The following is a 14364-nucleotide window of genomic DNA, read 5'->3' on the forward strand; positions in this document are numbered from 1 at the left end:
AAGCTGCAGATTTCCATCTTCCGTGCATGGGGGTTGGTGGCGGGCGAGATAGGGCTGTTCAAGGAATTTGGTTCAATACAGCAGATTTTAATTTCATTGCTTCTACACAGAGGTGGCTGCAGACGGCTGTCAGAGGACATAGCTCTGGTAAGTAATTCAAGTGATACTTTTACAATCACCAAATTGTTTCTGGGCAAGAATCCCAAAGTCCCTACCCAAAGAGTTATAGATGCTTTGTGACTGCCTTCTGTGAATGCTGGGGGTGTGATTCATTCATTCTCATTCATTCATTCATTTATTCATTCAACAAATCTATCCAAAAGCATTGTGCTAGCTCCTTGGGGGATATGAGGATATAAAGGACTGAAGTTACATCTTTCAAGGAATCTTTGTCTGCAGGGAGACAGGAAAATGCACGAATGTTTAGGACACAATGTAGAAAGTGAGAAGCATTTTAGGATAGGGATAGGGACAGAGCTATAGAAGTTCAGAGGATAGAGAGATAACTTCCAGCTCCTGGGTGGGGGGGGTGTGGAACGGTAAGAGGGGACAGGATAGTTGATGAGTGGATTTCTGGAGGAGGCCCCACTGAGCAGAATCTTGCAGGCTGGGTAGGATTTGGTAGGGCAGAGGTGAATCCTTCCAGGATGAAGGGAGTGTGAGGGGATCAAACAGACACGTACGTACAAAGCTTGGCCCCAGATAGGCTATGAATTTAAAAAGGTGGTTGTGGATGGGGGAGGTGGAGAAACTAGGGTTGGAAGATTCTGATGAGAATGCTTATAAGGTAAAAGGAAAATTGTGTTTATTTATTTATTTTTTAAAGATTTTGTTTATTTATTTGACAGAGATCCCAAGTAGGCAGAGAGCCAGGCAGGCAGGGGAGCAGGGTGGGAAGCAGGCTCCCTGCTGAGCAGAGAGCCTGATGTGGGGCTCAATCCCAGGACCCTGAGATCATGACCCAAGCCGAAGGTAGAGGCTTAACCCACTGAGCCACCCAGGCGCCCCCGGAAGATTGTGTTTAAAGGAAGAGAGAGAAAAGGATGATCCACAGCTATTAAGGAGGCTGATAGAAGTTGGCAATGAATCGTGTGGGTAGTGGAGGCAGGAAGGAAGATGAAGGAATCCCTAAGCAAATGTTAAGATCATTTTCTGTCTTGAGCACGTGCTGTTATTAAAGACAAACCTCACAGTCTGAGCCTGCATGCTAGGGATTGAGGATGAGTAGGAAAGTCAGGAAGAAGTGCCTGCTTGTGGGACAGTCTCAGGAAGGACAATCAACCATATCTTAACTGCTGACAACTGGGGACAAGGAAAGGTGTTGGGGTGTTTGAAGGTGAAGGGGAAGAAGCTAGTGGGGGGAGTGGCTGCGTATAAGGGCGGGGATGCTGTCTATAGTTGCTGTGTGTGAACCTGCAGAAGGAAGAAATGAGATATGATGAGTAAATGTCCAGGAAGATTTAGACAGGGAGAGTGGGAGGTTGAGAGAGTGCCTGTCCCTATCCCGAGGAAGTCAGTGGGCAGGCTTGAGGGCTGCACTGAGATTTTGGGAAGTGGTGCTACTCCACATACGCAGGCAGGGAGTGGGGGTAAAAAGCTGCAATGTTTTGCTTCTGTTTTTATTCTGCATGTAGGAGCGACGGGCTCAACGGGGGCTGTGCCTCTGCCATTTGTTCCCTGGAGTACGGAGCTCTGAATTAGGTGACTGAGTTGTTTGTCTTCACCAGGGAAGCAGGACTTTGCGATAGCATGATGACTAAATATTAAGGAAGACGTGTTTGTGTATGACCAAGAAGCTCTGGACTTTGCGATAGCATGATGACTAAATATTAAGGAAGACGTGTTTGTGTATGACCAAGAAGCTCTGTCCTGGGGGTATTCTGAAGATCCTTGCTTTTCTGTTTTTCTTAGTGGCTTTCCTGTGTTGACTACCAGTGAGCACCTCTCATTACACCCGTAAGACTTTTCTCTTTAAATAGAATGTTCTTTAATGATTTTGTATCTTAGAGAGCTCTATGTCCTTCTTAGGCTTCTTCTCAAAATTCTAGAATTTTCTCCCAGGCCTGAGGACCTCAATATCTTTTTAGGTGCTTTGAAAGCTTCACCTACATCCACTCACTCACTCGCTCACTCTCACTCCTTGTTCGTTCACTCTTTTCTTTCTCTCATTATGTACTTAGTCACTTGTTTCACTTGTTACATATTTATTAAATATTTATTGGCCGTCTAAGGTAAGTCAGGTGAAGAGGAGATATTTTTGATGCTCTTGTATAAGGAGGGAATTAATAAAAGACAGCCTGCCTAGCGTTTCCTCTAACACTTGAGGTAGACAGCAAAAATGGCCACAAGTTTATCCCTGTCCCTGGGTTGATACCCCCTTGCACTCTTGATTCCGACTTTCCTCCCGCTGAGACTGGGCTTTGTCAGCTGACCTGCTCTGGCTTCTGTGAAACAAGCAGAGGCTGAAAAACACATGCACAGGGGGACTCTCCTTCTCTTGCTGTTTTTGGAACCTTGTGACTGCCACTCATTTGGAGAAACGGGCTGGCTTCTGGTGATGAGAGACACATGGCCCTGTTGCTTTCGTCATCCCCCCAGCAGCCTGCCCACAACCGGACACGTGAGCAACATCATTACATTTCAGAGTCGTTTGTTTTACGGCTGTAGCTAACTGATAAAACACTCCTCGTTATTCTTGAAGAGGCTGTGGTAAGTGAAGACCCAGGGTCTTTCCAGCCCAAAACTCATCCCTCTGCCAAGATGTGCCATATTGACAGCCTGAAATAATTCTGCAGGGGGCAGCTACGGATTTTATTTTTAAAATTATGTTTCCACTTTCCTGAAAGCCACTTACTCTCTTTATAATCTCTGGGCGTGGAATCAACAATGAATATTTACTGGATTCCTGGTCACAGACAAGATAAGACACAGGGTGTCAGCCACTACCCGCAGATTGCCGGATCTGATGGGAGTGGATATACCAGAGGCAGGAGTGAATAGTTGGAGGAGCACATTCTGGGGCTCCCTGAGGGAGCACGGGAGGTCTGTTGCTTCAGCCAGGAGCTCTGCCAACTAGACTCCATTCTGGTCAGCTCAAGGAACCTCAGTCTCCCCCGCCCGCTAGCCTCTTGCATCTTGCATCCTTAAAGGGCCAGAGGCAGATATTCGGCTTAAGACTCCAAGGGGTCGGATCTCTGTTTGCCCCTGTAGATGTCTTCCCTGGGTGGGGGCAGGCTCTCAGCTTCCGGGGCACGAGGGCCCTGCTGAGGAGTCTGTGCTTTGTTATACAGAGAAGGGTTCTGTTCTGGAGGGTTCAGGCTGGAACCTGCTCTTGGAGGGCTCTGTGACTCAATCGTCCCTGCGTTACTGAAGGAGAGACCTACAGGACTAGGAAAGGGTCAGCGCTGTGCTTGGTACCTCAGAGAGCGTAAAGGAGGTCAGGAAGGAATGTTGACACCCAAATGAATGGTGTGGATGCTGATGAGAGCAGTACAAGGATGGTAGGAGCCGCAGATGGAATTACAATGTTACCAGCTTTGTCAGCGGAAGGGGTGGGACTCATCCCACTTCCTAGCTGGGTCTGCATGTGTCCCGTCTTCGGCCCGCCTATGTCAGGATAACATAGAAGTTATGTTCGGCACCCCTGTCCCTGGGTTCTCCCACTTCCACCCTTTAGTCGCCACCCCCGTGGTCACCTGACAGCCCCATCAGCCTCTACTGCCCCCCTCCCCAAATCAGAGTGTCCCCATCCGCTGTCATAATCCTTAGGGGCTCTGTTCTCTACCAACAGACAGTTAAGTCCAGATAAAGGCAGCCCGTCTAATCTGTTGGCGCATATGTTCCCGCCCCAGATAACATAACTCATTATCGCCAATACTTTGCAGGGCTCCTGGTGAGGCCCTGAAACTGCAAGAGTTGGGCTGGAATTCGGTTTGTGCCTGGGGGTCAGGGAGGAGCCCCTGAACAGATGGGGGCTCATTACCTCTCAGATGGTCACAGAGGTGGCAGTTTCCCCTTCCCCTGTGTGTCTGACGCTGACCTCTGGGAGCAGACAGTCTGTCCTGGTGAACTGAAACGTCATGGGCTTTAGGGTCAGATGACTCTGACGTGGGCTCTTTTAAGCTCTGTGATTTAACAGTTTACCTATAGCTCTGGACCTCAGTCTTTCCTCAACTCGAAAAATGGGAGGATTACATCTACCGTGCAGACCCGCTGGCAGAACTAGAGAGACTATACGGAACATGCTTACCCACTGTGGCTCTCTTAGAGGTTGTACTGGGATGGGGGGGGGCTCTTCTTATTTAGAACCTGGGGGCGTGAAGATGCAGAGCCCCTCAAAGTATAAGGCTGCAGACCCAGCTCTAGAGCCAGACCTCTTGGGCTCAAATGCTGGTTCCACCACTCACGAGATGTTCTACTGAGACAGATACTCTTTGGGGCCCCAGTTTCCTTATCTGTAAGGGGCCGTGGTAGTTCTTATGTCCTAGGCATTAAAGGAGGTACGTGACGGAGCTGGCACTGAGCCCCGGGTGAGAGGATGCTTGGAGGGGACAGGCATTGGGGGCGAGATGAGGACTTATGGCTTGACTGTTTGCCTCCCTCTGTCCCAAGTTCATTGGGACCAACTGCTCTGAGCAGGAGCTCTCAGGAGCATGGCCGGGCTGGGGGCTCCTGAGTTCCTCAGTGCCTGCCCCATACTCTTCAGCAGCCTGGGACAATGTGTGAGGTGATTTCAGGGTCCGATGGGTCCAAGCAGCTCCCCTCAGGAGCCGAGTCACAGCCTGAGCCCTGCGAGTGGCCAGGAGACCTCTCTGGGAGTGATGGCCAGGAGTCAGAGAGAGGTCTGGAATGGGGAGGGAGGCAAAGAAGCTCAGCAGTTGCTGGGCTCCTCCTGTGTGCTAGCGGCGGCCCGAGACGCTTTGATATACAATATCTCCACGTATCCTCACGGCCACCCGCTGGGGGTCTCGTCCCTGCTGGACACATGAGGAACCCAGACTCGCGGAGGTCACGCAGCGAGGTGCCGGTGGAAAGAGAGCGGGATGCCAAGGCACAGGCTCTGTCCACTGCGGCAGCAGCGGGAGTCCTTTCTTGGGGCACGTGTTCGTGCAGTGGCCCAGGGGGTGGCTTCTTTCAGTGACCAGGGAGAGGAAGCAGGTGCTGTGAGGCTGGATAACCTAGGATCCTCTGGGCTGCGGTGTTGTGAATCGGGTCAACCAAACGAAACATACACGCAACCTCCAACTTGCAAAGAGGCCGAGAGCAGCCTGGGAAGGAGAGTTGCTGCCTGTGCTGACCGAGGGCAGACTCATCTCGGGGCGGTCTTCAGGAAAATCTCCGCTGGGACTCCAGATGCTGAAGCACCCCCTCCTTGTTTTTTTTTTTTTTTTCCTGGAAGTCTTCTTGACTGTAATTCTGACGTCACGTTGTTTTCTCGGAGTGTTTCTCTTTTTCCTGCAAAACGGATACAAGAATCTGGGCAAAGAAACAAACAAAAAGCAAGATCAACAGTCACAAACCTGAGTGAAATGAGAATCTGGGGAAACGGAAGCATCGCTGTTGAATGTGGCTTTTCTTGTTGGTCCCGGGCACTGGCCTTTGTGTCCCTGTGCGGCATGGGAAATTTGTCACTCCCTGTGACAATCCGTGGCTTGCTGGCAGGGGCCACCGTGTGCATCTCCTGCTGTGTGTGGCCACGAGTAGCTTCCGGGGTGTCTGGGCCATGGGATAAAGAGGCCCAGCAGGTTGGTCCGTCCCTCAGTGATTTCCTGTGGGGGCAGTGGCCCTTGAAGAAGAGGATTTCACGGGGCAGGGCCACCCCTGCTCTGCCTTTGCACATTTTTTCCTCAATGAGCCCAGGCCTGGGTGATGAATGCAGCAGAAGGGAGGCCCCCCCCGCAGGGGAGGAGGGGCAGGAGCAAGCCATTCGGAGAAGCGCCTACACTTTTACCATCCCGTCTTCAGTAGCCAGGCCCCCGGTACTAACTAGGACATGGTGGGTCCCCAGGGCAAAGTACCTTCAGTTTATCCATTCATTCTGTATTTCTTCCTCCCTTCCTCTTTCTGTCTCTTGTTCTTCCCTCCGTTTTTTCATCCATCCATCCATCCATCCATCCGTCCATCCAACCATCCGTCCATCCATCCATCCGTCCATCCAACCATCCATCCAACCATCCGTCCAACAATCTATGCTATTGTGCAACGGTTGGGTGGGTGGGGGGGGATAAGACTAGGCTCCTGTTCTTTAAGAGCCTCTAATCCAGAAAGACGAACGAGACAAACACACACGGCGTAAAAACCACAGGCCCATATCGCGGAGTAGCGACTGCCGCAAGCATTCCAAAAGAGGTCTAGCTGATGTGGGTCAGCAAAGGGGGTGGTTGAGTTGAACCTGGAGTGGGGATAGACGAGGGGACTTCAGATGAGGGAGGACACAGGATGATTCTAAAGAAACAGGAGCAGAAAAGGTAACGTTCAGAAGGTAGGAAGCCTGTGGGTATTGAGGGAAAGTTGAGTTGTGTAGTTTGGCCATGGAGCAGGAGCCCGTGGGAGGGAAAGCCTGAGGGGAAGTTGTGAGCTAGTGCAGAGGGCCTGAGGTAGGCCTAATGCAGTAGGCAGTCAGGGTCTACTCCGGGCTTGCGGTTAAGTGTGTGCCCTGTCCGGAGCAAAGCTGACAGAGACAGCGGCACCAGGAGAGAGCCTTCGTGGGTCTCCTGAGATGTCCAATGGGTGAGGCCACGTCTACTCTCACTCCTTGACCTCGGAGGAGTCTTTCCTGGCCAGGTTAGGTGAGCCTGCCCCTCCCCTCCACAGTCGACATCCTCTCCTGTCCTATCCCATCACTTCGGCAGCGGCCAGCCGGTGCCATATACATTGCTAGGCATGAGCAGATAACTGAGGGATGTTCCACCTTTACGGATGAGAAACATTGGCCAGAAACACTTCAAAGTCTTAGGGAGACAAAGTTTGAGGCAATTCAGTTGGGTCAGTGACAAAGAGAGGCACCTCTTGGTGGGTGTGACTGTCCCTGTCGTGTCCATCCTTTCCAATGATAGGTTACCTTACTTCTTATTGTGCATGTTAGTGAGTGTGAAATAATTGTCCACGATAATTGTCCCTCCCTTTGAAGGTTTTAAATGGGCGCCGTTAAGCATTCTTTTGGTTTAAGGAATACTAGGCTCCCAGCATAGAACTTCTGTATCTTAGGTGAACACACTAAGAACTGTTGAGCCACAACACCCCCATACAAATGGATTCCTTCAGTTAGCAAATCTGGGTGCTACCAGCTTCTGAGAGAGCAGTGGCCAGAACTGAATGGACGCAAAGTATATATTTTTTTTAAACAGATTTTATTTATTTATTTGATTGAGAGAGAGAACGTGAGCAGGGGGACAAGCAGAGGGTGAGGGAGAGGGAGAAGGAAAGAATCTCAAGCAGACCCCGGGCTAAGCATGGAGCTCCTTGCAGGGCTGGACCCCACGCCCCCGAGATCATAACCTGAGCTAAAGCCAAGAGTGGGATGCTTGCTGAGCTAACAGAACCACCCAGGCCCCCCAGGATATGGGGTATTTTTTTTTAAAGATTTTATTTATTTATTTGACAGAGAGAGATCACAAGCAGGCAGAGAGGCAGGCAGAGAGAGAGAGGGAAGCAGGCTCCCTGCTGAGCAGAGAGCCCGATGCAGGACTCGATCCCAGGACCCTGAGATCATGACCTGAGCCGAAGGCAGTGGCTTAACCCACTGAGCCACCCAGGTGCCCGATATGGGGTATTTTTAAACAAACATTAAACAAACATCTGCTACGTGCAAAGCTCTAAGCTGGAGCTGGGGCTGGAGGACTGAAGAGAGACACACGTCCGTCACCAGGCTGTAGACACTCAGAGGGTCCTGGGAATGAGCAAAGAAGAAGGATCACTAACATCTTGCAGGTGATGGGTATTAGTTGGCAGGCCTTATTATGCTCTTAAATGTGCTATCTCATTTAAATGCATTAATATATCCCCATAAGCTAGATAGGGGGCACCTGGGTGGCTCAGTCAGTTAAGCATCTGCCTTCTGCTCAGGACATGATCCCAGGGTCCTGAGATACAGTCCTGCATTGGGCTTCCTGCTTAGCAAGACGTTTGCATCTCCCTTGACTCTTCTCCCCCCAAGTCCCCCTCTTGTGCTCTCTCTCTCTCTCTCTCTCTCAAATAAATAAATAAAATCATTAAAAACAAAACAAAACATAGCGGGGCACCTCGGTGGTTAAGCAGCTGCCTTCAGCTCAGGTCATGATCCCAGGGTCCTGGGATGGAGCCCCACGTGGGGCTCTCTGCTCAGTGGTGAGTCTGTTTCTCCCTCTCTCTCTGCCTGTCTCTCTGCCTACTTGTGTTCCGTCTGCCAAATAAATAAATAAAATATTAAAAAAAAAATAGGTAGTTGGATTATTACCATTTAAGGCTGAGGAAATGTGCTCAGAAGCATATGTAAATCGTGTTAAGAATCGATGAGGGAGGACTAGGAAGAAAGAGAGCAAAGCAGATGGGACCCTGGGTGGATCCTGAGTGTGGAATCAGGGCATGTGGTTGGCCAGAGCAGGGACTGTCTTGTTTACCTAGCATCTCCAAGCAGCCATGGTGCCTCGTGAACAAGAGGCATTCAGTCCACGCTGTCTTGATTTGCTCTGCTTTTTTCATCTATAAATTCAGGGGGCAGGACCGAAAGGAGCCACTGTGGAGGCCTACTGAATTTGTAGAGGTAACCAAATCAGACCAAGCCCTTGTGCCCTCCCACATGGGACCTGCCAGCAAGGATCAGCCTAGTTATTCCACTTGGATGCCATGATAGATTTTGATGCAACCTTAAAACGTGGCCACAAATAAATGCCTCTCCCAGTGGATTCTGGGAGGAGGCCACCATGAGAGTGCACGTGTGTGCGCGGGCACAGGCTCGCTCAACCAAACTTTCTCAGGCCCATGCAAACTTGGGGGAGCTTCCTTTCCTTGGAAGACTGTGACAGCCCAGCCTTCCATTCACAGGTTGGAGAAAGGGCATTAATCTTCTTGACATGACGGTGGGAGGGGGAGGGGTGTGGTGGGCTGGAATTCCTCAATCTGGGACATCCCGTGAGCTGAGAGCCTTGTCTTACTCGGCTGTGTGAATACGCTTTAGCTCATGGGCCCAGGGCATAAAAGAGCCAGGAGGGCTTGAAGAAAATCAAGTGGCATTATAAAAAGCAAATACCATTTCTCCTTTTTCTTCTTGCTGCTTTTTTGGCATGAGGCAGAGGTGGAGGGGACTCTGCCCGCGGAGGAACTTTGAAGCATTTTCTGGGAACAGACACACGGGCAGGTTCTCAGCAGGAGGTGGCAGAGTGGGCAGGGTGAGGGGGAATTCATGCTGCAGAGAGGACAGGTCTGGTGAAGTTTAAACTTGTGAGCACGACGTAATGTGTACAGCCAAAGCGTTTTCAAACTTCTGGCCAGCTGCTGGGGCCTCCACCTCTCTCGGCGGCGTCCTCTTTCCCGGGATGTTTCTCCTGGGCAGTTCCTCTGTGCTCGGCTGGGCTTCACGGCCACAGAGTGGGGCGTTAACCAAGAAGAATGCAGAGGCTAGACAGGCCCACAGAGGTCTTCCGTCCAGGATTAGGTCCCACGCATCTCGAAGGAGCAGGGCAGGAGCTGGAGTGAGGAAAGGTGAGGGTGGTCGAGTGCCCAGCTCCATCAGTGATACAGACTTAGGACAAAGGGGCAGGTGACTATTTCATGCTCTGCCCGCACCCTTCCCTGTCTCATGAGCGGGCCACGTTCTTTCTGCTCCTTGCCCTGGCTCCAGCCCACCCCCACCTGGAATGTTGAGCAACCTCTCCTCCAGCTGGCCTTCCTGTAACCCAACACAGGTTCTGCCTCCTTCCTAAAACCTCCAGCCAAGTCCAGGTAAGTGTCAGTCCCACACAACTTAATGCCTACCTGTTTCCTAATTGTTTCACATGTGATAGTCCTGGCCTCTGCCGCCTTTGCCCTCCTGTAGGGGGTTGGAACTGCCTTCTACTTGCCATTCAGGTCTCAAGGGAAATGTCACTTCCTCTGAGAGGCCTTCCCTGATTTAAGCCCTCCACATAGAATCATCCTGTTTTGATTTTTTTTTTTTTTTTTCCATAGCACTTTACACTATCTGGACATTTTGCGCCTGGCATGTCATGTAGAGCTTCAAAAAAATATAGGCACTGAATGAATGAATGAATGAATGAATGAATCTTCTTTCTCCTTACAACAGGGAGCAGTGCATGTTTGCTAATGGAGTAGATAAATAGCTCAGGGGAAAGAGCTCATGGTAGCGTCCTGAGGAGAGCAAAGCACAGATGAATGGGGGCGTGGGGGGGCGATCCAGGAACAGATCCAGGACTCGGGTTTGGGGTTCTTTTTTTTTTTTTTTTTTCCAAAGATTTTATTTATTTATTTGACAGACAGAGATCACAAGTAGGCAGAGAGGCAGGCAGAGAGAGAGGAGGAAGCAGGCTCCCCACTGAGCAGAGAGCCCGATGCAGGGCTCAATCCCAGGACCCTGAAATCATGACCCGAGCCGTAGGCAGAGGCTTAACCCTCTGAGCCACCCAGGCGCCCTCGGGTTTGGGGTTCTTAAATCCACCCTCTGGGTGGCTCTGGGCGGGCGGCTGGATGACACTCTCAGCCCCTCTTCTGATGATTCTAGAGCTCTGGAGGTGAGAAGGTTTGAACGCTCTGGCCTGGCCCCCAGACCTGCCTGGGCAGCCTGCGCCCCGCAGACGGGGGAGCTCTGGAGTGCCGGGGGCTGCAAGGCTCTTTCTGGAGCCCCAGGAGCAGGCCTCGTTAGTGAGGAGAGGAAAAGGGAACAAAGGGCGACCTTCCCAATTATTAATAAGGCAGCAACCCCATCCATCTTAATGAGACAGGGCGGAAAAAATCAGCGGCCAGGCAGCCGGGACACAATAGGACACAATAGAAACCCTGCTTTCTTTTTTAAAAAGAGGAAAGAAAGAGGCAGACAGAAAGGAGAAAGCTGTGCAGAAAGCAGTTCCAAACGTCCACCTCCACGCACTTCGTAGAAGGTGGCACCTGGCTCGTAGCCACAGCTACTTGCAAAAATGCAGAGGGTGTGGTGGTCCTCTGGGGCTCCAGGCAGCCCAACGGGGCGGGGCGGACCGGGTCAGTTCCCTGCCCCCCTCCCTCTTCAAGCAGGGAGGGTGGGGGGCCGGGCGGGGGGCAGCGTGGCACCTATCCCAGCAAGAGCCTTTGCTTCCCTGAGTGCAGTGTGGCCCGGTGTGAAGGTGAAGATCTCTAGCCTAGGGACCCGGGACCTGATGCGTTCAGTGGTGGCTCAAAAAGATCTGTTCACCTTTTCAGTGAGTAGCTCCTCTCCTCTACCCGCTACTGCCATGTCCCGGCAAAGATTTTCTGAGCCCTGGATCTCGGTCTTCCCCTTCCCAGCTCTGTGGCTTTGGGCAAATTGCTTAACGCTTCATCCTCAGTTTCTTCAGAATGATCTTACCCCTGAGACTTTGCTGAGAAGATTTTATGGTGCTAATATATGTACCAACGGTTGTCAAGAGTTCTGACACAAAGAAGGCGTTGAGTAAATCTTCACTGAATCAGAACCTGAATCTTATTTCAGCTTGTGGTCGGGCAAATGAGGTCTCCTCCAGGAGTCTGGAAATATCCTGAGGGTGTTTCTGTCTCCCGTTCACTCTAGTGTCAGCGTAACCCAGGGCCCGGCACAGAGGAGCTGATGGAATGACCAGAGGGCAGAAACTGCAATAACTTTACCAAGACGAGAGTCCCGTCAAGTGTTGGTCATACCCTGAAAGGTGGGAGATTGTCCTTCGTTCTAGAGATATTCCCTGACTGTGGAAGCCCCACCAGCCCGGGGGTTCCGAGCTTCCTCTCCTCCCCACACCGCAGTCCCTGCATCTAGGGCCCAGCCTTGCTGTTTCACTGCCGGCTGACGCTCCACCTGCGTGAGGGATGGGGGCAGGGAGGAGGGAGGCACCCCACGTGGTCTGAGGTCTAATCGGAACCCCAGAAGGTGGGCGGCATGGAGATTGGGCTGGAGCCCCAAAGTGCACAGCCGGAGCTGCAAAGCAGGAGAGAAGCTGGTCTCTCGTGGCGGCCTGTGTAAGCTAAGGATTGAGGCTTCGTGGGGGTTATGCGGTGACGACATCTCAGGCATTTTGATGTGGGGCAAGTGGGGGGCAGAGGTGCTGTTAGCGAGGCTGGTGTCATCCTCTAGGTCTGCACCCTCTGCTGGGGCCCGGAGGCGGGGCAGGACAGCTTCTGAGAACAAGGCTTTCCACTCACAGGCCAATGCCCTCCAGTGGAGCTGGGGCTGGATCCCAATTAGAGGAGGATTCCTGCCAGTGAGTGCGGCGCTCTGCCAGGACCCTCATTAGTTTGGCGGGAAATCCTTGCAAACCTTGCTGGATCCTGCCACATGCCCAGACACACGCCCCGAGGTCCGAACCACCAGGCGCTCTGCCTCCCCTCTCTCACTGGATGAGACAGGCCGTGTCCAGCATTTCCTCAGAGCAAATACCCCCAGGCCTCTGCACACTCGGGGGCTCTCTGCGGCACGCAAGGAGGCAAGCTCACCATCTCTCCCCGTCCTGGGACAGGGTCCAGTCCAAACGGGAAAGGTGTGTTTTGTGTGGCAAGTTATTACAGGATGAATTCCAGCAGTCCGGAAAGGGCGGCTGCCAAACGCTCCCCTGGTATGACAGGTATATGACCTTCCAAGTCTCCCTCTTGGCATGGCCATCTAATGGGTGGATCACCTTGGTTTCACACCCAGCATGGCCAGGAGGGTCCGAGGCAAGTAGCCTGGCATCCACCAGTAACCCACCATGTGGCCTCACACCGGCCATTTAACTTCTCTGAGCCTGTTTCTAACCTTGTGTTCAGAGTCAGAGCAAGGGAAGGGAGCTCAGAATCTCTTCTCTTAAGGGGACGCATAATGCAATGATCCGATGTCCAGCCTTGGGCAAAGCAGACTCAGAAAGGGCAAGGTGACAGGGAGCAGTTGGGGAAGGAATGTGTTGCGAAGGAATACACATCAAGTATAGATCTTTGCACATAGTAGGAGCTCATTAAATATTTGTTGATTGATTGCTGGCCCAAGAGTTCTGACTCCATACTTCACTTCTGTGTGGTCTGGAAGAAAGATGTAGAATATGACTCCAAATTCATCCTGATCTGGACAATGGGGGCAATTATCCAGAAATGTGAGCCATCGTTCAACCCCCCTTCCCACACTTAGTCTTTTGCAATAATTACCTGATATTTCAAATGAGGCAGGATTTTTAAGAACCTATGTAATCGAATCTAGTATTAGAGACTTACATTGTTTCTTCTGCCTGAGAAAGACACTTATGCTATTCACCCATTTTTTTTTTTTTTGAGATTTTGTTTATTTGTTGGAGAGAGAGAGATAGAGAGTGAGAAAACACACAAACAGGGGAAGCAGAAGGCAGAGGGAGAAGCAGACGCCCTGCTGAGCAAGGAGCCCGATGCAGGACTTGATCCCAGCACTTGGAATCACAACCTGAGCTGAAGGCAAATGCTTAAATGACTGAGCCACCCAGGTGTCCCTCACTCATCTTTTCTTCTTTAAAATTAATATTTATTCTTTTACCTTTTTTAAAAAAAATTATGGCAATTATAGAAATTTTGGGAAATGAAGAAAAAGAAAAAGAAAACAGTTTAAACTGCCTATGAGTCCAACAAGCAAAGATAGTTAACATATAAGGGTACCTATTTCCAGGCTTTCTAGTTTTTTTCCTTCCTCGCCTCCTTCCTTCCTTCCTTGTGTCCCTCCCTTTCTCCTTCTTTTCCTACTGTTCTGTCTTTAAAATCTGAGTTGTACTATATAAGTGTGTGTGTGTGTGTGTGTTTGTGTTCTATATTCTCTATATGTCATTCATTCATTCATTCATTCATCATCAGCAAGCCTTTATTCACTGAGCGCTTACCAGGTACCAGGGCACTGTTCCATGGGATACAGCTGTGACCACAACCGAGGGAAATCTCAACCCTTGGGAAGCTTACATTTTGATGGTGGTGCTGGGGAGACAGACAGTAAAATAATGAACAAAACATGTAGTGTGTTAGAAGATCACAAGAAGTAGGTAGGGAAATAAAGCAGAAAAAGGGGATAGGGAGAGGCTGGGTGCCACTTAAATAGGAAAGACCTCCTTGAGTTAGTGATGCCTGAGTCTGAACCAGCAGGGCTAAGATCCCCTGTTTTCTATATCCAAACTTTGACATGGCTTTCTCAGGTGCACGAAAAATCCCGGCAAAAGTCTTGTATCAGCCTTATGGACAAGGTAGTAGCTAAGAGGAAAAATGCAAAGA

Source organism: Mustela lutreola, chromosome 18, assembly GCF_030435805.1.
Source record: "Mustela lutreola isolate mMusLut2 chromosome 18, mMusLut2.pri, whole genome shotgun sequence".
Taxonomy (NCBI): Eukaryota; Metazoa; Chordata; class Mammalia; order Carnivora; family Mustelidae; genus Mustela; species Mustela lutreola.